Consider the following 21607-nt stretch of genomic DNA (forward strand, 5'->3'; position numbering starts at 1 on the left):
CCTGACCCCATCCCACTCTGTGACGAAGTTGGGACTTCTGCCTTCCCTCATTGGCTGCCCTAAGGTCAGCCAGAGAGGGAAGACAGCAGCCCCAACCCTCCTGAGACCTCTGAGCTGAAGGTAAGTGTCTGTGTGTGTTTTTTAAATGAATGTTTGGTGCCTGCGTGTATGTTTGAATGTTGATGAGTGTTGTGAATGGATGTGCTTGCCCGCCCACCCGCCCCCTCCCTCCTAAAATTACCAGCCACCACTGGGCCTGATAACTTCAATGGCGTCAGATGTAGAAATCTTGTTGATCCTTCTGTATCATGACACCAGCAATGTCAGCTAGGGACTCAGCAATCCCCTGGAGCCAAGTGTATGTATCTGTGACTGCCTGACAAACACTTACAAGGGCTAAGAAACCTATGGACTCCCTCAAGAGTGTCCAGTATAGTCCCTGACCTCATCAGCCATCTGCTGCTGGACTGATACCACTTGCCATTGAAAAGCAATTTGGGGATCCTCAGAGTCCACAGCAGCAATGTCATTGGTTGATGACCCATGTTCTATGTGTTTTGGATTATCTGGCGAGCCAACAATATCTCTTACTCTTGCCATTCCTGGAGGGGAATTGTCAAAAGAGCTGAGAAGCTGTTGAAAGGTGTCATCATCCATGGGGGCATGGTGATGTCCTCAACAGGTTGGACATCATAGACAGGCTGATCTCTGGGAGGTGTGTGTTAGTTCCTCCATAAAGATATATTGATGTGCCTATTGGATTTTACAAATGATTATGACATAAGTGATTTCTGTAACATTCAGACAGTATTTTCACTTTTAAGTACTCAGGGATATGTGGAACATCTGTTTCTATACATGTACATGGCTATGCTGCACTATTGTTGCTTTTCACATGGTAAAACATGTAGGTTCCTCCCACAGCCTCAGTATTTGCTAGGGGACCTATTTGTGTAAATTTCACACACCACAACTCACCAGCTTGCTGCACTGCTTGAATGAGTGACTGCAAGCATGGGGTGGGCACACTTTACACATTTTACATCTGCCTGCAGTATAGAAAAATTGGATTCTTGGCACCACTGCAGAGACCAGTTGGCCGTATAGCAAGAATGTCTGCATTTGCCCTAGCCATTTGCTTGCAGGGGCAGCACTAACAAAGACATGTAAATTGTTGTTAAAACTCACACTATCCTGCACTCTGTCATTCACAAAGCACTACAAATCAAGCTGCCTGCTGTACTGTCTTGCATGCAATTTGTGCAGTATTGGACCCTTTGGTTCATCTTTCAGAAACACCCACACAAAAGTACACATCAAACCACCTTGCTTCATTGTATGTAAGGGGAAGGTCCTGTACAAGACTTTGCTCTAAATTTCAATGGAGAATCATGCACACAGTCAACTCCAGACTCCACAAAACCAAGAACTAATGAACATCTTTGAAGTGAATAGTCTCACTCTAATTTAGTAGTATGAAGGGATTCATTTCCAGATTCCATCAAATCACTTCACTCTGTCCCACTCTCTTGGACATGTAGATGACTCTTCTGGCAATCATTATTCAGAGCCAGGGACTGTACTTCACCTTTTACACTGATCACACCCAGATCAGCCACTGACACTCATGTGACACCAACACTACCTACTAACAGTAGTTAATATATGCCATTGATCAACACGACTCCCTGTATGTGAGATGACTTGCTCCTACTCAACATGCCAAGATAGAAGTGTTAGCATAGAGCACCATGTACTCACTGTGGTTGCCCAAATGACTATGCCAAAAAACTTCACCCTCTGACTACCACAGACACCTGTCCATCATCCTTGACACCTACCTCACCATGAAACTTCAAACTGGCACAATCACCTCACCCCGCTTTCACTTTATTTGCAGTGACAGACATTTGTACACATGGCTCTCTCCTGACACCAATACAACCATCACCCAGCCCATCATCACATGTGGACTGTAATACACCATTGACCTCTACTACAACACCTCTGCACACGTGCTACACATGAGGCAAAATATCCAACACACCATTGCCAGACTAATACATCGCCCACCTTGCAGCACACACATCATACGTCATTTCAGAAATAAACATTGCCTCACCATTTACACATACTGGCAGTTCAAAATGCTCAGCCACCCACCTACAAATTAAACTCTACCAGGGATCCACCGAGCTCAGACACCATATGCGCTTACACCGAACAATCATGGCCCTTTACTGTGCATCACTTTCCCTTACCCATATTCCCAATATCCATATGATCATGCCAGGAGGTAGGGTGTTTTCTTATATGGCAGCCTACATTAGGGCCAATCTCCACCAGCACATAAGGTCATCTGTGTCAAATATGGATTTACACCAGTAATGGTACACATGGTTATTTGAGTGATACTACTTGCAGCCTCATCAATGCCTGAAGACTATCTTTGGTGACACATTGACCCTCTACGTGGATACAGTGACTACTTTTACATTACAGTACACTGTACGCTGCCCAACACAGGCATAATTGCATGCTGGTGCATTTACCTCCTCAGCACCTGGAGACCCTTTTTAGTGACACATTGACTATCTACATAGACACAATGACTATTTTTACATTACAGCACACTTTGGGCTACTTGGTCTTCACACAGGCATAATTGCATGATGGTACAAGGGGCCTGCATTGGCCCTGGTTATCTGCCAGGTTTCCCAGGTACATGCATGATGTGTTACTCCAGTTCTGTTTTTTTACTGTGTATTCTGTAACTTCTAGTCCTACTTTGTGAAGGGTTAAATGACAGTACAAGTCCCTGTTTTGACAGGTAATCGCTTGATTGGGGTGACGCATCACAGGTGGACCTGTGAAAACTGGCAGGGCTGGACTGGGATGGTAAAGTAGGTACTGCCCACCCATGAAAAGAACAGTAATGTGCAGGATGATTTGGCCTTTCCTTTTTATGCTTCAGCGTAGTGCAACGCAGCACAGCATAGCACAGAATAGTGCAGTAAAGTGTGTTTCTGGATTTGCCTGCATGTCAGTTTGCTAATATATGGTCCCTTGTATTAAATCATGTTGTAGTTGTCCCTGGTCCTCCTATTCAGTACTGCACAGCCCTTCCACTCCAGCTACCAACTCTGTTGGAATAAGAGATGCCACCTGCTCCTTCAATGAATCAAACGCTTCCGTGACATCAAGTCCTCCTCCAGTCCTGATGGCTACTTTAAGATTCCTGGCCAGTTTTTGTTTGTTCTTACGCTTACAATAATGCCACCTCTTCTTGCACTCTAGTATGGTCCTCTTTGCTTGTGCAAAGTAGATGATTTTGTGACCTCGCTAAGTAATATCTGGTTCTCTTCCTCACTGAAGTTGGACTTCCTCTTCCTCCTACACAGGGATGCTGGCAAGTCTTCTGGGTTGGAGTTGTTAGCCTCCTGGCTCCCTGAGGGTCCCTACATGGGTGTCAGTACTCTGTGAGGAATTCTGGGTAGAATGCATAATTTGTTCATGGCCTTCAGTGACACAAAGCACTCCTGGCACTCCTGCATCATGTAATACTGACTTTTGGCATGTAAAGGTGCTTTATGACTCACAAATCAGCTTTGTGTGACATAGGGAGTACTTGCATCGTAGCACCTTGTGGCATTCCCAACACCATTGCATCAGAATTTGTGGCGCATCTTTGTTCTTTGCTGATGGCGCACCATCCCATAAATACGGCACATCCATGGGGCAAGAAAATGCACCAACACAACACATATTTTTTTGACATAGCACTGCTGCAATGCAGGATTGCATCAGATCTCCTAAATATGTTCCTTAGACTGGCTTCCTTACCTCTAAGACCAATTTATGGTGGTTAGACTTTCCCAACTGATCTGGCAGTGGGCACTCCCTCTATGCTCTCTTTAGTATAGTATTAGATACAGATAAAAGTGAGCCAACATTAGTAACAATTAACAAGTTTGAATTGTTTATATTGTTTACCATTCTAACAATGCAGATTACGGTAACGTCTCATCTTTCTAGTAATCACAGCTCATGTTTTCTTGGCAAGACTAGGATCATTTCAATAAATGTTTGAAAATGCATTTTCATACCTTTTTGTGTTTACCTTGGGCATGTAAGAGTGACCAAACAAAAGGGTATTTATGTTTCCCTATATTTCTTGGGAATCAGAGTGTCATGTTTGAGGTTACATCAACATCTATTACCCTGGTCTATTTAGGGGTTTGGAAGTGGTACTACGACTTAGCTAAAACAAACCAACAATTACTGATTATATATATACACCTAAACATATTTATGTCCTGCTTGTCACTCTTGGATCATGCAATGTGGTGCAAGAGCGACGCAAACTTTAAGTGAGATTTTTGAAGCCACACAAGACCACTTTGAATGGCCCTGTGTAACTTCATAAATCTCAAGTAATGTAATGCAGAGCAAATCACTGCATTACATTACTCTGCACTAGGGATGTGTTTCCATGGGTAAGGTGTAGGTGTTCTCACACAATGTCCATGGCTTTTGATGTATTCCCAGATTTACAAGAAATTGCAAACCTGGGAATGTGCCAAAAAGATTTGCCTCCCCAGGAGAGACGCAACAAGGAGAAATATCTTTATGTCTGCTTGTTTTTTCCTCTTTCTGTGTGTGTTGCAGAATGCAACTGTAGGAAAGTACCATCTTGCCTGGCATGTTACCCCCATATTTCACTGTATATATGTTGTTTTAGTTGTATGTGTCACTGGGGCCCTGCCAGCCAGGGCCCTAGTGCTCTTAAGTGTATCCTGTATGTGTTCCCTGTGTGATGACTAACTGTCTCACTGAGGCTCTGCTAACCAGAACCTCAGTGGTTATGCTCTCTCATTACTTTCTAAATTGTCACTAACAGGCTAGTGACCAATTTCACCAATTCACATTGGCATACTGGAACACCGTTATAATTCCCTAGTATATGGTACTGAGGTACCCAGGGTATTGGGGTTCTAGGAGATCCCTATGGGCTGCAGCATTTCTTTTGCCACCCATAGGGAGCTCTGACAATTCTTACACAGGCCTGCCACTGCAGCCTGAGTGAAATAACGTCCACGTTATTTCACAGCCATTTACCACTGCACTTAAGTAACTTATAAGTCACCTATATGTCTAACCTTTACCTGGTAAAGGTTGGGTGCTAAGATACTTAGGGGGTCATTCTGACCCCGGCGGTCAGAGACCGCCGGGGCCAGGGTCGGCGGGAGCACCGCCGACAGACCGGCGGTGCCCCGCAGGGCATTCTGACCGCGGCGGTTCGGCCGCGATCAGATGCGGGAAACCGGCGGTCTCCCGCCGGTTTCCCGCTGCCCTGCAGAATCCTCCATGGCGGCGGAGCGCGCTCCGCCGCCATGGGGATTCTGACACCCTCTACCGCCATCCTGTTCCTGGCGGGTCTCCCGCCAGGAACAGGATGGCGGTAGGGGGTGCCAAGGGGCCCCCGTAAGAGGGCCCCACAAAGTATTTCAGTGTCTGCTATGCAGACACTGAAATACGCGACGGGTGCCACTGCACCCGTCGCACCTTCCCACTACGCCGGCTCAATTCTGAGCCGGCGTCCTCGTGGGAAGGTTGATTTGCCCTGGGCTGGCGGGCGGCCTTTTGGCAGCCGCCCACCAGCCCAGGGCAAATCCCAAAATACCCTCAGCGGAGCGGTATTTTGGTGGGGGAACTTTGGCAGGCGGCCTCCGCCGCCCGCCGAAGTTAGAATCACCCCCTTAGTGTGTGGGCACCCTGGCACTAGCCAAGGTGCCCCCACATTGTTCAGGGCAAATTCCCCGGAATTGTGAGTGCGGGGACACCATTACACGCGTGCACTGTACATGGGTCACTACCTATGTACAGCGTCACAATGGTAACTCCGAACATGGCCATGTAACATGTCTAAGATCATGGAATTGTCACCCCAATGCAATTCTGGCATTGGGGAGACAATTCCATGATCCCCCAAGTCTCTAGCACAGACCCGGGTACTGCCAACCTACCTTTCCCGGGGTTTCACTGCAGCTGCTGCTGCTGCCAACCCCTCAGACAGGTTTCTGCCCTCCTGGGGTCTAGCCAGGCTTGGCCCAGGAAGGCAGAACAAAGGACTTCCTCAGAGGGAGGGTGTTACACCCTCTCTCTTTGGAAAAAGGTGACAGGGCTGGGGAGGAGAAGCCTCCCCCAGCCTCTGGAAATGCTTTGATGGGCACAGATGGTGCCCATCTCTGCATAAGCCAGTCTACACCGGTTCAGGGATCCCCCCAGCCCTGCTCTGGCGCGAAACTGGACAAAGGAAAGGGGAGTGTCCACTCCCCTGACCTGCACCTCCCCTGGGAGGTGCTCAGAGCTCCTCCAGTGTGCTCCAGACCTCTGCCATCTTGGAAACAGAGGTGCTGCTGGCACACTGGACTGCTCTGAGTGGCCAGTGCCAGCAGGTGACGTCAGAGACTCCTTCTGATAGGCTCTTACCTGTGTTGCTAGCCTATCCTCCTTCCTAAGAAGCCAAACCTCCTTTTCTGGCTATTTAGGGTCTCTGCTTTGGGGAATTCCTTAGATAACGAATGCAAGAGCTCATCAGAGTTCCTCTGCATCTCTCTCTTCACCTTCTGCCAAGGAATCGACTGCTGACTGCTCTGGACGCCTGCAAAACCGCAACAAAGTAGCAAAGACGACTACTGCAATCTTGTATCGCTGATCCAGCCACCTTCTCGACTGTTTTCCTGGTGGTGCATGCTGTGGGGGTAGTCTGCCTCCTCTCTGCACTAGAAGCTCCGAAGAAATCTCCAGTGGGTCGACGGAATCTTCCCCCTGCAACCGCAGGCACCAAAAGACTGCATCACCGGTCCTCTGGGTCCCCTCTCAGCATGACGAGCATGGTCCCTGGAACTCAGCAACTCTGTCCAAGTGACTCCCACAGTCCAGTGACTCTTCACTCCAAGTTTGGTGGAGGTAAGTCCTTGCCTCACCACGCTAGACTGCATTGCTGGGTACCGCGTGATTTGCAGCTGCTCCGGCTCCTGTGCACTCTTCCAGGATTTCCTTTGTGCACAGCCAAGCCTGGGTCCCCGACACTCTAACCTGCAGTGCACGACCTCCTGAGTTGTCCTCCGACGTCGTGGGACCTTCTTTTGTGACTTCGGGTGAGCTCTGGTTCACTCTTCTTTGTAGTGCCTGTTCTGGCACTTCCGCGGATGCTGCCTGCTCCTGAGAGGGCTCCTTGTCTTGCTGGGTGCCCCCTCTGTCTCCTCACGCAATTGGCGACATCCTGGTCCCTCCTGGGCCACAGCAGCATCCAAAAACCCTAACCGCGACCCTTGCAGCTAGCAAGGCTTGTTTGCAGTCTTTCTGCATGGGAACACCTCTGCAAGCTTCTTCACAATGTGGGACATCCATCCTCCAAAGGGGAAGTTCCTAGTCCTCTTCATTCTTGCAGAATCCACAGCTTCTACCATCCAGTGGCAGCTTCTTTGCAACCTCAGCTGGCATTTCCTGGGCATCTGCCCACTCCCGACTTGATCGTGACTCTTGGACTTGGTCCCCTTGTTCCACAGGTACTTTCGTCTGGAAATCCATTGTTGTTGCATTGCTGGTGTTGGTCTTCCTTGCAGAATTCCCCTATCACGACTTCTGTGCTCTCTGGGGAACTTAGGTGCACTTTACACCTACTTTTCAGGGTCTTGGGGTGGGCTATTTTTCTAACCCTCACTGTTTTTTACAGTCCCAGCGACCCTCTACAAGCTCACATAGGTTTGGGGTCCGGTCGTGGTTCGCATTCCACTTCTAGAGTATATGGTTTGTGTTGCCCCTATACCTATGTGCTCTCATTGCAATCTATTGTGACTGTACATTTCTTGCATTGCTTTCTATTGCTATTACTGCATATTTTTGGTATTGTGTACATATATCTTGTGTATATTTGCTATCCTCATACTGAGGGTACTCACTGAGATACTTTTGGCATATTGTCATAAAAATAAAGTACCTTTATTTTTAGTATATCTGTGTATTGTGTTTTCTTATGATATTGTGCATATGACACTAGTGGTATAGTGGGAGCTTTGCATGTCTCCTAGTTCAGCCTAAGCTGCTCTGCTAAGCTACCCTTTTCTATCAGCCTAAGCTGCTAGACACCTCTTCTACACTAATAAGGGATACCTGGACCTGGTGCAGAGTGTAAGTACCCTTGGTACTCACTACAAACCAGGCCAGCCTCCTACAGCAGCACATGTAGCACACATAGAAAGAGGAAAAGGCCTTTCAGGGTTGTCTTTGTGCAGAAAGGTACCCTCTCCTGTACAAAAACAATCCTGCATTCAATGCAGACATCCTTGCACCATGGTGCAAGGTTGCCTGCATTTGTGCAAGGCAACCAAAAGTCTGCCAATGCAGAGGAGTACTGGAAGGTTCCATTTTGGATAAATGCTGTGTATTCCTGCCCTTTCCCTGTGATGCAGGGCAGAGCAGCAAGGTAACTTGCTGCACTGCCATGCGCCACATAGCCCATATATCAGGGCCTAAGTCTCTGTATTCTGAAGTTCTTGTTGTTATACACACTGTCCTTTTAACCTTGTAGGAACCGTATAACATTGGATTGGTTCAGTGTCTTGTTCTATGGCTATATATATTTGTTCACTGTGGGAGCACTGCTTCATCTACATTAATGTTGATACATAACGGAATGTATATTTTCCTTATACTAAACTGGTGAAAATCATCGTCATACAAGATACTGTGGCCTTCATTATGACACTCGCAGTAAATCCCACTTACCACCAAGCTGACAGCCGCAGTGGAGGATATCCGTTCACCCTATTATGACACATACACACCAATCATACAGAATTCAGCCACATACACAAATCCGCCAAACCAAAGGTCAGTGTTAAAGTGGCAGTCCAAAAACCCATACCGTTACACCAACAAAACAACGCCCACCACATTATGACCCACGATTCACCACGGTGGACATTCAATGGAGGTAAACAATTGGCGGAACATACCGTCCCTCTCAGAATGGACACCCACATACAAAACAACACCACATTGGCCAATACTAAAGACACACACCTGACAACCATACACACACTATAACCACTCACCCACAGCACTATAAACCACAGACCCACAATACCCACAACCCTTCATAAACAACGATTACTGCCAGGAGCCTGAGAAGAGCACAGAGACAACTAGACACACCCACCACAGACACCCATACACCCCTCACACACTCCACATCACACACCCTACCACATCACCCAACACACCCTCACCAACACACATCACACAACACCCATGGCACCACAAAGGCACCCCCCTTTCACTGAGGAGGAGTTAAGGGTAATGGTGGAGGGAATTGTCAGGGTAGAACCACAGCTCTTTGAAGCACAGGTACAGCAGATTTCTATAGCAAGGAAGATGGAGCTATGGCGGAGAATGCCAGTGGACTGGATACTGGTAGGTCAACATTTACTACTTTTCACACCCATACCTGCATGCCATCACAACCCTTCACCCTCACTCTCATAACTCCACACCATACCACACACTGCACCGACACATATGACTAACAACAATGCCAAGCCCTGGAGGGGCGTGACTGGACGCCATGACGGTAGCAACCTCTCCGTGAGGCTCCTGTCTCTTACTCCCCGTCTCGGGGTGTTCAAACCTGCGTGGTCCCAACAAAACGGCTTACAGTGGGACTGAAGGCTTGGGGAACCCAGCGGCCGCAGTACCGGAGGCTATCTTCACCTGACAATCGACTTTTAGATTTATTCAACCTGAGCGACCCCGGGCCGCGAGCAATCCAAGATGGCGGCTGCCATCTTGAACATCACATCGGCGCCGCTAGCAGCAACGAGAAACACCCAGAGGCTCGGAAACTGAGGTGGTGAGTCCAGGGGCTGCCGGGAGTGAAGGATCCCCGGGCTGCCCGAATGCCTGGAAATACGTGGTACTCCTACGGGGCTGAACCAGTGGAGAGTTCCCACACTGGGGGGACTCCCGAATGACTCCAGCGGTTGCTGGGATCCAAGCGGCTCGAGCTGGAAAGGGCGGCTGGACCGCGGCCGACACCGTGATCTGGAGCCTGGACCGAAATTGCCGCATGTGAACGAGGCATTAGCTCAGTAAACTCAAAATAGCAGCTTTACCCCACAGTTATTTTAAGAACTGCCGAGAATTGTACGGGAAACATATGCCCTACTTGTCACAAAAGGAAGGTTGCAGAACCTTCTGAGAGCCAGGAACTGCATCAGAACAACATTGAGCAACAGACAACTAATGGAGAACGAACACTTAAAGCAAGTGGACACCAAGCCACCCCTTGGCCCCTGGAGGAACCCTTCAGCGAAACTCTTAAATATAAGAATTGCAACTTCAGTCCTGTGCATGCAGGAATGAAAAAGGCCCCTTAGACCCTATCTTTCAGCTAACAAGGCGGTACTACAGGCGATTAAGAGAGAAGGCGAACGGGGCACATCTGCTGCCCTGTTGCGGTGGATCATGGCAGCGGTTGGAACACAGCCGCCCTGTGCGGAGAGTCGACCGAGGTACAGCTAGAGACCTCCCATAAAGTTTTGGGGGGCAGGGATTTACTGGAAAAAGAGGAATAGCGCCGCAAACAGCATACCCAGATCCTTTGAGTGAAAAGGTCCTAAGAAATCTGAGCAGAGCTTCCTACAGTGTAGACATTGAAAAGCACGTACGATGGGAAGAACGGGCAAGAAAAAAGACCCTGAAACTAAAAATGGACCATCCCTGAGAGAGATGACTGCTCTGGGGGACTCCACGGACCCCATCCTCGAGGGGCGGGGAGGAGAACCTACTCTTCAAGATATCCTTTCAGCTTTCTCGGCATCCCGGGCGGTGCTGGAAGGAAAAATAGATGCGCTGTCCTCTGATTTCACAGTGCTCAGGGATGATCACCGCCGTCTGGCTGAGAAAGTGACCACTACAGACAAGAAACTTGAAGAATTACGCCCTGAGATTAAAGGCAGTACCAAAGCAACACAACAAATGGAAAAACGAATCCGGGCACTGGAGCTACGCGCAGAAGACGCGGAAAACCGATCTCGCCGAAACAACATTCGGGTGATCGGACTGCCGGAACGTGCCGAAAAATCGAATCTGGTGGAGTTTCTTGAGCGCTGGCTGAGGGAAGAGGTTGCTGAGGACGGCCTGTCTCCCTTATTCGCAATTGAGAGAGTGCACCGAGTCCCGGCTCGCCTACCTCCTCCGGGGGCTCCCCCGTGCCCAATCATAGCTAAACTACTTCGCTACAGGGACCGAGACTACCTACTTAGCCAGAGCAGGAAAAGAGGAGACAGCATACTTGAAAACCAGGTGGTCCGCATCTTCCCAGATTTCTCCAAGGAAGTACAGAAACAGAGAGCTTCCTTTAGGGATGCCAAACAAAAACTCTGCAAAATGGGGATTCAATATGGAATGATGTTTCCTGCAAGGCTGAGAGTAGTGACCAAAACAGGCATACAATTTTTCAATACAGCCGAAGAGACCTGGCAATGGATCGACATGCATCCACAGGAAGACAGTCCACTCAGCCATGAATCCTCCCAATCGGAACGACAGAAGAAAACCAACCGCAGCAGGGCCTCAGGGGTGGGTACACCATCTCCGACAGAAATGCTGAAAGAGAGACAAAAAGCGATGGAGGCGGCTGCTTCCCTGGGGAGTCCGGAGACGGGCTCTTATAAACTGACACAAGACGACCATGAGCAGTCAGGATCCGAGGCGGAATCGGAGCTGTCGCATTCGTCAGACAGGATCGGCCCCAATGTGACACCTGGCACTTCGGACTGCATCATCTGAGGAGACACTCTCGGAAACCGCTGAAGAGAATCTGTAATACTCAAGAGCGAAAAGGCACTTCAACTAAAGGGATGGCAAAGTCTTAGTCTGAGATCGACTCCTGACCCCACAGCACATCAATGGCCGAACTTGCAGGAAAACAAGAAAACTATCAACCCAGCATGCTACTTACCCTGAGACAGGGAGATGGTGTCTCAGTGCACTTTGGATTCAAGATAAGAGCACACCCCCATCTTTGACACTCTGGTTATATCCATTTTGGTTTGGGCGAGAGAAGTTCCTACTTTTGTCCCGGGGAGGGGGAGTTGGGTTGTTGATTGTTGAGATTTATGGGTGGGCATAACTGAGCATCTATCAGATTTCACTATGAGAATAGCGCAAACGTGGGACTCTATTAAAGTGGATGGAGAATGTGGTAATACCGGAGGAGTGATGCTGGACCAAGGGGAGGGGGAAAGTCTTCAAAATGATAATGCTAAAATCATATAAATATCTCTTGTGGAACGTAAGGGGCATGCATTCGATGGCCAAGAGATATAAAAAAAAAAAAATCCTAAAACGCAGGGGAATTCAAATTGCAATGCTCCAAGAAACTCATCTGACACAGGCAGAGGGAAAGGCATTACAAAAGAGATGGCGAGGTCAGGCATATTTTACTTCTTATTATGCATTTCCTAGGGGTACTTTAATCTGGATCCGAGCTGGGGTCCCTTTTCAGATGCTGGATAGCCTCTTAGACCCTGAAGGCAGGTTTGTGGCAGTTTGGGGCCGACTGGAGGGTAGGGACCTTACACTGATTAATATATATGCTCCCAACACTGACCAGGGAGAATTTTTTACAAGCATATAAGGAATATTGGCCCCTTACTTGCAGTCCTCAGTCATACTGGGGGGAGATTTCAATTGTGTGGGGGACCCTATCCTGGACAGATCACATCCACCTCAACATGACTCGCCACTAACGAGAGCGTCTCGTCATTTCTCGACCTGGCAAAGGAACTGGGGGCTGATCGACGCTTGGCGTAGGCTACACCCAGACGAAAGGGATTACTCATTCTTTTCTCAGCTACATGAGTTGCATGTTAGACTAGATGCATTCCTCTGTACCTCAGAAGTATTTCCCCAGATATACAATACAGAATATTTAACCCGCACATTATCTGATTATAACTCCCTACTATTATCAAGAAGATGGGGGTCTCCTATCCCCAGCATCCCCACTTGGAGGCTAAAACCTGACACCCTTGAGGACCCGCTCTTTCGGGGGGAGTTGCGGCAGCACATGACTCAGTTCTTTGAAGAAAATGACGCATCTGCTGTAACCCCTTGAATTAATGGGATGCTTTTAAAGTGGTGAAAAGGGGGAGATGGGGAGAAGCATAGCAGGTGCAGTGGGGGTGCGTAGGACCCTACTAAGGGACACAGAACGTGCTGAAGATAAACTGAGGGAAGCCGAGAGAGACCGACCTGAGAACCCACAACTGCAGAAATACATTTTAGAACTTAGGGCGGAACTAGCAGATTGTACAGAACGCCTCCGATGCTTTGATTTTAGAAGTTACCTCGCCTGTGTGCATGGGGAGAGAGACAAGGCGGGCCGTCTACTTGCATGGGTAGTATCACGGTCCAACAGGTCCCCAGTCACAGTAGATATAACCACAGAACAGGGGGCTCAACTATACGGACAAGAACATATTAATGCACGTTTTGCATCCTATTATGAACACCTATACAAGAATAGAACTGATCGCCCCTTGGGAACCATAATGGACTATCTAGCGGGTCTGCAAATGAGCTCATTACCGCCTGATGCACAGGCACTACTAGATGGGCCCATCACACAAAGAGAAATCAATGAGGCCATTAAAAGCCTGGCTAGAGGGAAATCCCCTGGGACAGATGGCCTCCCTATTGAATTTTACGCCGCCTACACAGACATACTCTCACCACGTCTAGAAATCCTATATAAAACGGCCAAAGAACAGGGCGAGCTACCAACTACGGCCCGGGAGGCGATTATAATTCCTCTCCTCAAACCTGGTAAAAATGCAGCAGAGGTGGGAGCTTACATGCCATTATCTATGTTAAACCTTGATTATAAAATTCTCTGTAAAATTTTAGCAACCAGACTGCTCCCATTTATGACCACATTGATACACCCTGACCAATCGGGCTTCATCCCAGGGCGCAGCACTGCCAGCAATATTTGTAGACTCCTTGCCATTATGAGAGACCAGGCAGCTGGGTCCACTCACACCGGAGTATTGGCAGTAGACATTGAGAAAGCGTTTGACAGTTTGGACTGGGAGTTCCTTTACACAGTAATGGCATGTCTGAAAATAGGGTCTGACTAGATCTCCTGGGTGAAACTCTTGTATACTAAACCCAGGGCTAGAGTGCGCACGGGCCAGAAGATCTCCAGAAGCTATGGGGTAGAACGAGGAACTAGACAGGGCTGCCCATTGTCTCTGCTTCTTTTTGCCCTAGCGTTGGAACCCTTAGCAGCAGCTACTAGGGCGGGAGGAGGAGGTCCGGGAATAATGGCAGGAGGCAAAAGACATTGTATTGCCCTCTATGCAGACGACCTGTTAATATTTTTAGAAGCCATCCAGAGAGATCGACCTTGGGCACAGCGTTTGTTATCCCGGTTTGAGGAATGCTCGGGTCTAAAGGTAAATTGGGCCAAAACTGGTTTGTTTCCATTGGGGGGACCCCGGGTTCCCCCACCGGACTTAGAACTAGTCCGATGGATCCCGACTGGGCTCCCTTATTTGGGTGTAAGAATCTATCACGAACCGCAGGATATTCTGGAGGGCAACATTGGTAGCTCCATACGTTCTATAAAAACCTGCATATCATTCTGGCAGACCTTACCACTATCAGTGATAGGGAGAATAGCAATTCTTAAGATGATCATACTCCCAAGGATACTGTATCACTTCGTGGTGTTGCCAATTTGGATTCGCAGAATAATCTTTAAAGAACTAGAAACGACAATAACATCTTTTATATGGGGAAAGGGAAGGAGGAGAGTGGCCCTATCCAAACTTCAGCGACAAACTTCAGACGGCGGCCTAGCGTTACCAGATTTTGAATCTTATTACTTAGCGGCTCAACTTCAGTGGTTAGCGCAATGGAGGTCGAATAGAGCAGAAGGGGGGTCAGCTGTGAAAGCATTTACGCCCACAGAGCTCAGATTGTTTGAGGTCTTACTGAGAAACCCTGGGGATGGTAAAGATGACCCTCTGGAATTGAAAATCCTGACTCAGTGCTGGGGGTCTTTTTTACGCAAAATTGGGGTGAGGTTCCCATATTCCCCAGAATGACCCCTTTTGTCATTACGAGCCCTCCCACACCGGGGCTCGTGGAAGGAACTTAAGTACTGGGCCGAGGCGGGATCTTAAAAGTGGGGGACCTTTTTAAGGACGGAGAGCTAATTCCTTTTGAGGCCCTTAGGGCAGAATTTGGAATACCGGGGTGACATTTTTTGCTACATGGGGCACTGGTGGCCTGCATCCGCAGACACTGGCAGAAGAGATGGGGGAACCCACAACTCAGGCTATATGTACTTACTTGACTTCTGCAACTGGTACACAAGAGGCAGTTTCGACTCTCTATGACCTATTACGAGCAGACAGAACTGCCCCCCTGACCCTACTTAAACAAACGTGGGAAAAAGACCTAGGCCTAGATATTCCGGAAGAGGAGTGGGAGCGTATCCTAAAGGGGCTTCCCAGAGCAACACGAAATGCCAGATTCAAACTCATAAACTTCTATGTGCTCCACCAAGCATACCTGACGCCAGCACATATTAACAAATACTTTGGGAAAGTAACAGAAGGTTGCCCCAGATGTGGTTTGATAGGGGCAGAATTCAGGCATATGTTCTGGGACTGTCCCATCCTGGACCACTACTAAACCGAGGTACTCCTCACCTTATCGCGACTGTTAGAAAAAACAATACCCCGTACTATGGGTCACTGTCTCTTACATTGGTTTCCACACCACGCTAACACTAATGTCTTCAACAGGTTCCAGGACTTGGCTCTTTCTTTGGCCAGGTGAGAGATCGCGTCATCTTGGAAAAACCCAAGGGGGCCCAGAGCGTCCCATTGGAAGACTGAACTATCTAAATGGGCGAATAGCAAAGGGACTGTTATGCACTGAGAAGCCAGACGCAGAATCGGATCTCCAGAAGTGGCAGAGGGGTGGGGGATTTTGCTTGAGACCTTGTAGGCCGAAACCCAGAACTGAATATTCCATCGGGGGAGCTCAATCCACACATGAGGATTCTGTCGTTAGATTGTCTGGTTATGCACAGAACCCAAGAAACCTTAAACACATCATAGAGCTCGCTAGGGAGGGAATACGGGTGGAAAAATGGGTGGGATGTTAAAGTGTTGTTCCAAGTAAATTCTAATAATATATGACCATTGAATTGAGAATCATTGTAGCCATATGACTTGTTTGTAACTGAATAATCGAGACCACTCGAAGACTGTATATTTGCAAGTAAAATTTAAAAGCACAATAAAATATGGTTTAAAAAAAAAAACAATGCCAAGCCCTGCATGCCATACCAGTGCATGGACAGCCCTCTCAGCCCTGCATGGAGACCCATCACTAAAGCATGCACAGCATAGAGAAACTAACAATCCCACAATACATCACCATACACAAGCAAAAGCTGGCAGGGCAACACCAACCATAGAGTGGAAGCTACAGAAGTCCAAATGTCATACACTTGAAGCATAATGTATCATTTACATCCCCACAGGTACCCCAGCCAATGTCAGTGGAGAGGAGGTGCGACCACTATCCAGTCCCCTATCAGAAGATGCCCCCAGTGATGACAGTAACTCTGGACTTCTGGATCTGGAGGACCTACCTGGCCCATCAGGGACCACTGGACACTGCACCTGTGCTACAAACAGACTGGAACAATACCCTGGACTTTCCTCCATCATCACCCTATTTCATTGCAGTTTTACCTCAATATATTAGCACTACAATAAATACCCTTTTATAAAACTCAACTACTAGTTTTTCATGTTTTGCAAATTTGTATTGATTGAAACAGCTACATCCATTGCAAATGAACTGTACATAGTGAGAGCATTAAATGAATGACCTGTTGCTGGCTGTTGTGATCACTTCATGACTTTGTTGCCATCACCAACATCTGTAAAATGATAATCCATAGGTGACAGTAAGTAGAGGAAACAAGTGGGTAATGCCAGCATGCCAATGCCACCCAGAATACAACAATAGTTATAGAAATGTGAAGTTGCACTGTCTCACCTGTGTGCAATTGGAAGTACTGATGGATTACTGATGTTCTGTTATCCACATCCTCATCCTCTGCCTCCTCATCCTCACTGTCCTCAGGGTCCATTGCTTCCACAGGGGAATCTCCAGTCTCCTGCAGAAAAGGTACATGGCATCTGAGGGCCAGGTTGTGCAACATGCAGCATGCCACTGCTATCTGGCAGACCTTCTCGGGTGAGTAGAACACCTGTCAGATGGAGGCACCTAAACCTGGCCTTCAGGAGGCCGAAGGCCCTCTCAATTATCCTTCTGGTTCATCCATGTGCCTCATTATAACGTTCTTCAGCCCTTGTCCTGGCATTCCTCACAGGGGTCTGCAACCACGATAGGTTTGGGTAGCCAGAGCCACCTGCAAGTATTGAGGGACAACATTAAGCCACACACTATAATATTTGGCTAACAGCAGAGCATACACCAACATACACTGGGTGGGGACCAAGGCTCAAATATAAGCCATACCCTGAGCCTCTGTAATTAGGCCATCACATTTGGGATCCTGCTATTCCTCAAGACAAAGGCATCATGCACTGACTCTGAATATTTAGCATTGACGTGGGAGGTGTACTGGTCTGCCAGGCACACCATCTGCACATTCATGGAGTGGAAACTCTTTCGATTCCTGTGCACCTGTTCATTCACCTGGCCAATCCAGACGGATCATCGAAAGAACCTTAGGCCTCCTGAAGTCCAGATTCAGGTGCCTCCATCTGACAGGTGGCTCCCTGTGCTACTCACCCGAGAAGGTCTGCCAGATAGTAATGGCATGCTGCATGTTGCAAAACCTTGCACTCAGGTGCCATGTACCTTTTCTGCAGGAGGAGGAGACAGGAGATATCCCTGTGGCTGCAGTAGACCCTGATGACAGTGAGAATGAAGAGGTTGAAGATGAGGATGAGGACAACAGAACATCAGTTATCCATCAGTACTTCCAATGAAACACAGGTGAGACAGTGCAACTTCACATTTCTATGACTACTGTTGTATTCTGTGTGGCTGGGCCTTGATGGCATTACCTACCTTTTACCTCTACTCACTGTCAACTATGGTTTGTCATTTTACGGATGTTGGTGCTATGCCAACTGTGTACTGATGTGCCGACTACAGCCAGATACAGCTCATTATTGCTATGCTATCACAATGTACAGTTCATTTGTAACGGATGTTTCCATCAATACACTTTTTCAACACATGACATACAAGTATTTGAGTTGTGTGCAAGGGTGTTTATTTTAGTGATAAGAAATTGAGGGAAATGTGCAATGGAATAGGGTGATGATGGAGGAAAGTCGAGGGTATTGTTCCAACCTGTTTGTAACAAAGGTGCAGTGTCAAAGTGGTCATAGGAAGGGGAGCAACAGCAGTTCAAAGTGGACAAGGTGACTGAGTGGGACACAAGGGGGACAATCCGGAGAGTATCATTTCCTGGCGGTGGTCTTGCAAGTGTTTCTGGCTTCTGTCTGGGTCGCAGGGAACGTTTGCGGGGTGGTTCACTTTCTGCATGGGGAGGGATGCTGATGGCCTGTAGTTCCTGTGGTGGGGCCTCCTGCCCACTAGGAGCAGCAAACGTGGAGGGCTGGTCAATGGACTGGCTAGTGGTAGGGGCCCGTTGGTGGACTGTTGCCTCCCTCATGATGTTGGCCATGTCTGCCAGCACCCCTGCTATGGAGATCAGGGTGGTGTTAATGGCCTGCAAGTCCTCCCTGATACTGTCCCTCCTGCAGCCGCCTGTTCTCCTGCACATTGTCAAGGATCTGGCCCATCGTGTCCTGGGAATATTGGTAGGCTCCCAGGATCTCGGAGAGTACCTCCTTGAGGGTTGGTTACCTGGTCCTGTCCTCCCCCTGGCAGTCCTCCCAGTGTCCCTGTTGGCCTGTGCCTCTGTCCCCTGAACAGTGTACCTACTGATCCCAGGTCCCTGACTGTCTTGGGGGCGAGGTCTGGCCTGTGGTCCCTGTACAGATGGGCTCACTGCTGATTTATGTGTCCTGGGGACAGAGGTGTGGGTATGCTGGGTGGGTACTCTGGTGTTGGATCCTGATGGGGGAGGCTCTGTTGTGGTCCGTGAGTGGGCTTGGGTAATCAGCTGTCCAGTGGTCCCTGATGGGCCAGGTAGGTCATCAAGATCCAGAAGTCTAGAGTTACTGTCATCACTCGGGGCATCTTCTGTTGGGGGACTGGTTAGTCGTGGCACCTCCTCTCCAATGACATTGGCTGGGGTACCTGTGGGGATGTAAGTGATGTATTATGCTCATGTGTATGACATGTGTACATCCTTGGTTTCCCCTCTATCGTTGGTGTTGCCATGCCACCTTTTGATTGTGTATGGTGATGTATTGTGGGAATGTTAGTTTCCCTATGCTGTGCATGCTTTAGTGGTGGGTGTCCATGCAGGGCTGGGAGGGCTGTCCATGCAGGGCTTGGCATTGTGGTTAGTCATATGTGTAGGTGCAGTGTGTGGGATGAAGGAGAGTGATGGGAGTGAGGGTGTGAGGGTGTGGGATGTCATGCAGGTATGGGGGCTGATAAGTAGTAAATATTGACTTACCAGTGACCAGTCCTCTGGCTACTCCAGCGAGTTCCTGAAGATGCAGTATTGCCAGTACTTTCTCCTCCCATGCAGTGAGCTGTGGGGGAGGAGGTGGAGGTCCACCGCCAGTCCTCTGTATGGTGAGCTGGTGCCTTGCTGCAATGGAACATACTTGCAATGGATATCTGCTGTACCTGTGCTCCAAAGAGCTGTGACTCTACCCTGACAATTTCTTCCACCATGACCCTTAAATCCTCCTCAGTGAAACAGGGGTGCCTTTGTGGTGCCATGGGTGTTGTGTGGGTTGGTGAGAGTGTGTTCTGTAATGTGATAGGGTATGTAATGTGGGGTGCATGAGGGATGTCTGGGTGTAAGTGGTATGTGCCTAGTTGTCTACGTGGTCTTGGTGTAAGTCTGGTGGCTATGATTTGTACTTGTAAAGGGTTGTGGGTAATGTGGGTGGATGTTTTATAGTGGTGAGGGTGTGGTGTGTGTATGAGTGTGTAGGAGGCTGGACTGGCTTGTAGTGAGTACCAAGGGGTACTTGCACCTTGCACCAGGCCCAGTTATCCCTTATTAGTGTATAGGGTGTCTAGCAGCTTAGGCTGATAGATAATGGTAGCTTAGCAGAGCAGCTTAGGCTGAACTAGGAGACGTGTGAAGCTACTACAGTACCACTTAGTGTCATATGCACAATATCATAAGAAAACACAATACACAGTTATACTAAAAATAAAGGTACTTTATTTTTATGACAATATGCCAAAGTATCTTAGAGTGTACCCTCAGTGAGAGGATAGGAAATATACACAAGATATATATACACAATAGCAAAAATATGCAGTATAGTCTTAGAAAACAGTGCAAACAATGTATAGTTACAATAGGATGCAATGGGGAAACATAGGGATAGGGGCAACACAAACCATATACTCCAGAAGTGGAATGCGAACCACGAATGGACCCCAAACCTATGTGACCTTGTAGAGGGTCGCTGGGACTATTAGAAAATAGTGAGAGTTAGCAAAATAACCCTCCCCAAGACCCTGAAAAGTGAGTGCAAAGTGCACTAAAGTTCCCCTAAGGACAAAAGAGTCGTGTTAGAGGAATAATGCAGGAAAGACACAAACCAGCAATGCAACAACTGTGGATTTCCAATCTAGAGTACCTGTGGAACAAGGGGACCAAGTCCAAAAGTCACAAGCAAGTCGGAGATGGGCAGATGCCCAAGAAATGCCAGCTGCGGGTGCAAAGAAGCTTCAACTGGACAGAAGAAGCTGAGGTTTCTGCAGGAACGAAAAGGGCTAGAGACTTCCCCTTTGGTGGACGTATCTCTCTCGCCTTGGAGAGTCGTGCAAAAGTGTTTTCCCGCCGGAAGGACGCCAACAAGCCTTGCTACACGCAAATCGTGCGTTTGGCGTTTTTGGACGCTGCTGGGGCCCAGGAGGGACCAGGAGGTCGCAAATTGGACCTGCAGAGAGAGGGGACGTCGAGCAAGACAAAGAGCCCTCACTGAAGCAGGTAGCACCTGGAGAAGTGCCAGAAACAGGCACTACGAGGATGCGTGAAATGGTGCTCACCCGAAGTTGCACAAAGGAGTCCCACGTCGCCGGAGACCAACTTAGAAAGTCGTGCAATGCAGGTTAGAGTGCCGTGGACCCAGGCTGGGCTGTGCACGAAGGATTTCCGCCGGAAGTGCACAGGGGCCGGAGTAGCTGCAGAGTCGCGGTTCCCAGCAATGCAGCCCAGCGAGGTGAGGCAAGGACTTACCTCCACCAAACTTGGGCTGAAGAGTCACTGGACTGTGGGGGTCACTTGGACAGCGTCGCTGGATTCGAGGGACCTCGCTCGTCGTGCTGAGAGGAGACCCAAGGGACCGGTAATGCAGCTTTTTGG

This window comes from Pleurodeles waltl, chromosome 5 (genome assembly GCF_031143425.1).
Source record: "Pleurodeles waltl isolate 20211129_DDA chromosome 5, aPleWal1.hap1.20221129, whole genome shotgun sequence".
Classification (NCBI taxonomy): Eukaryota; Metazoa; Chordata; class Amphibia; order Caudata; family Salamandridae; genus Pleurodeles; species Pleurodeles waltl.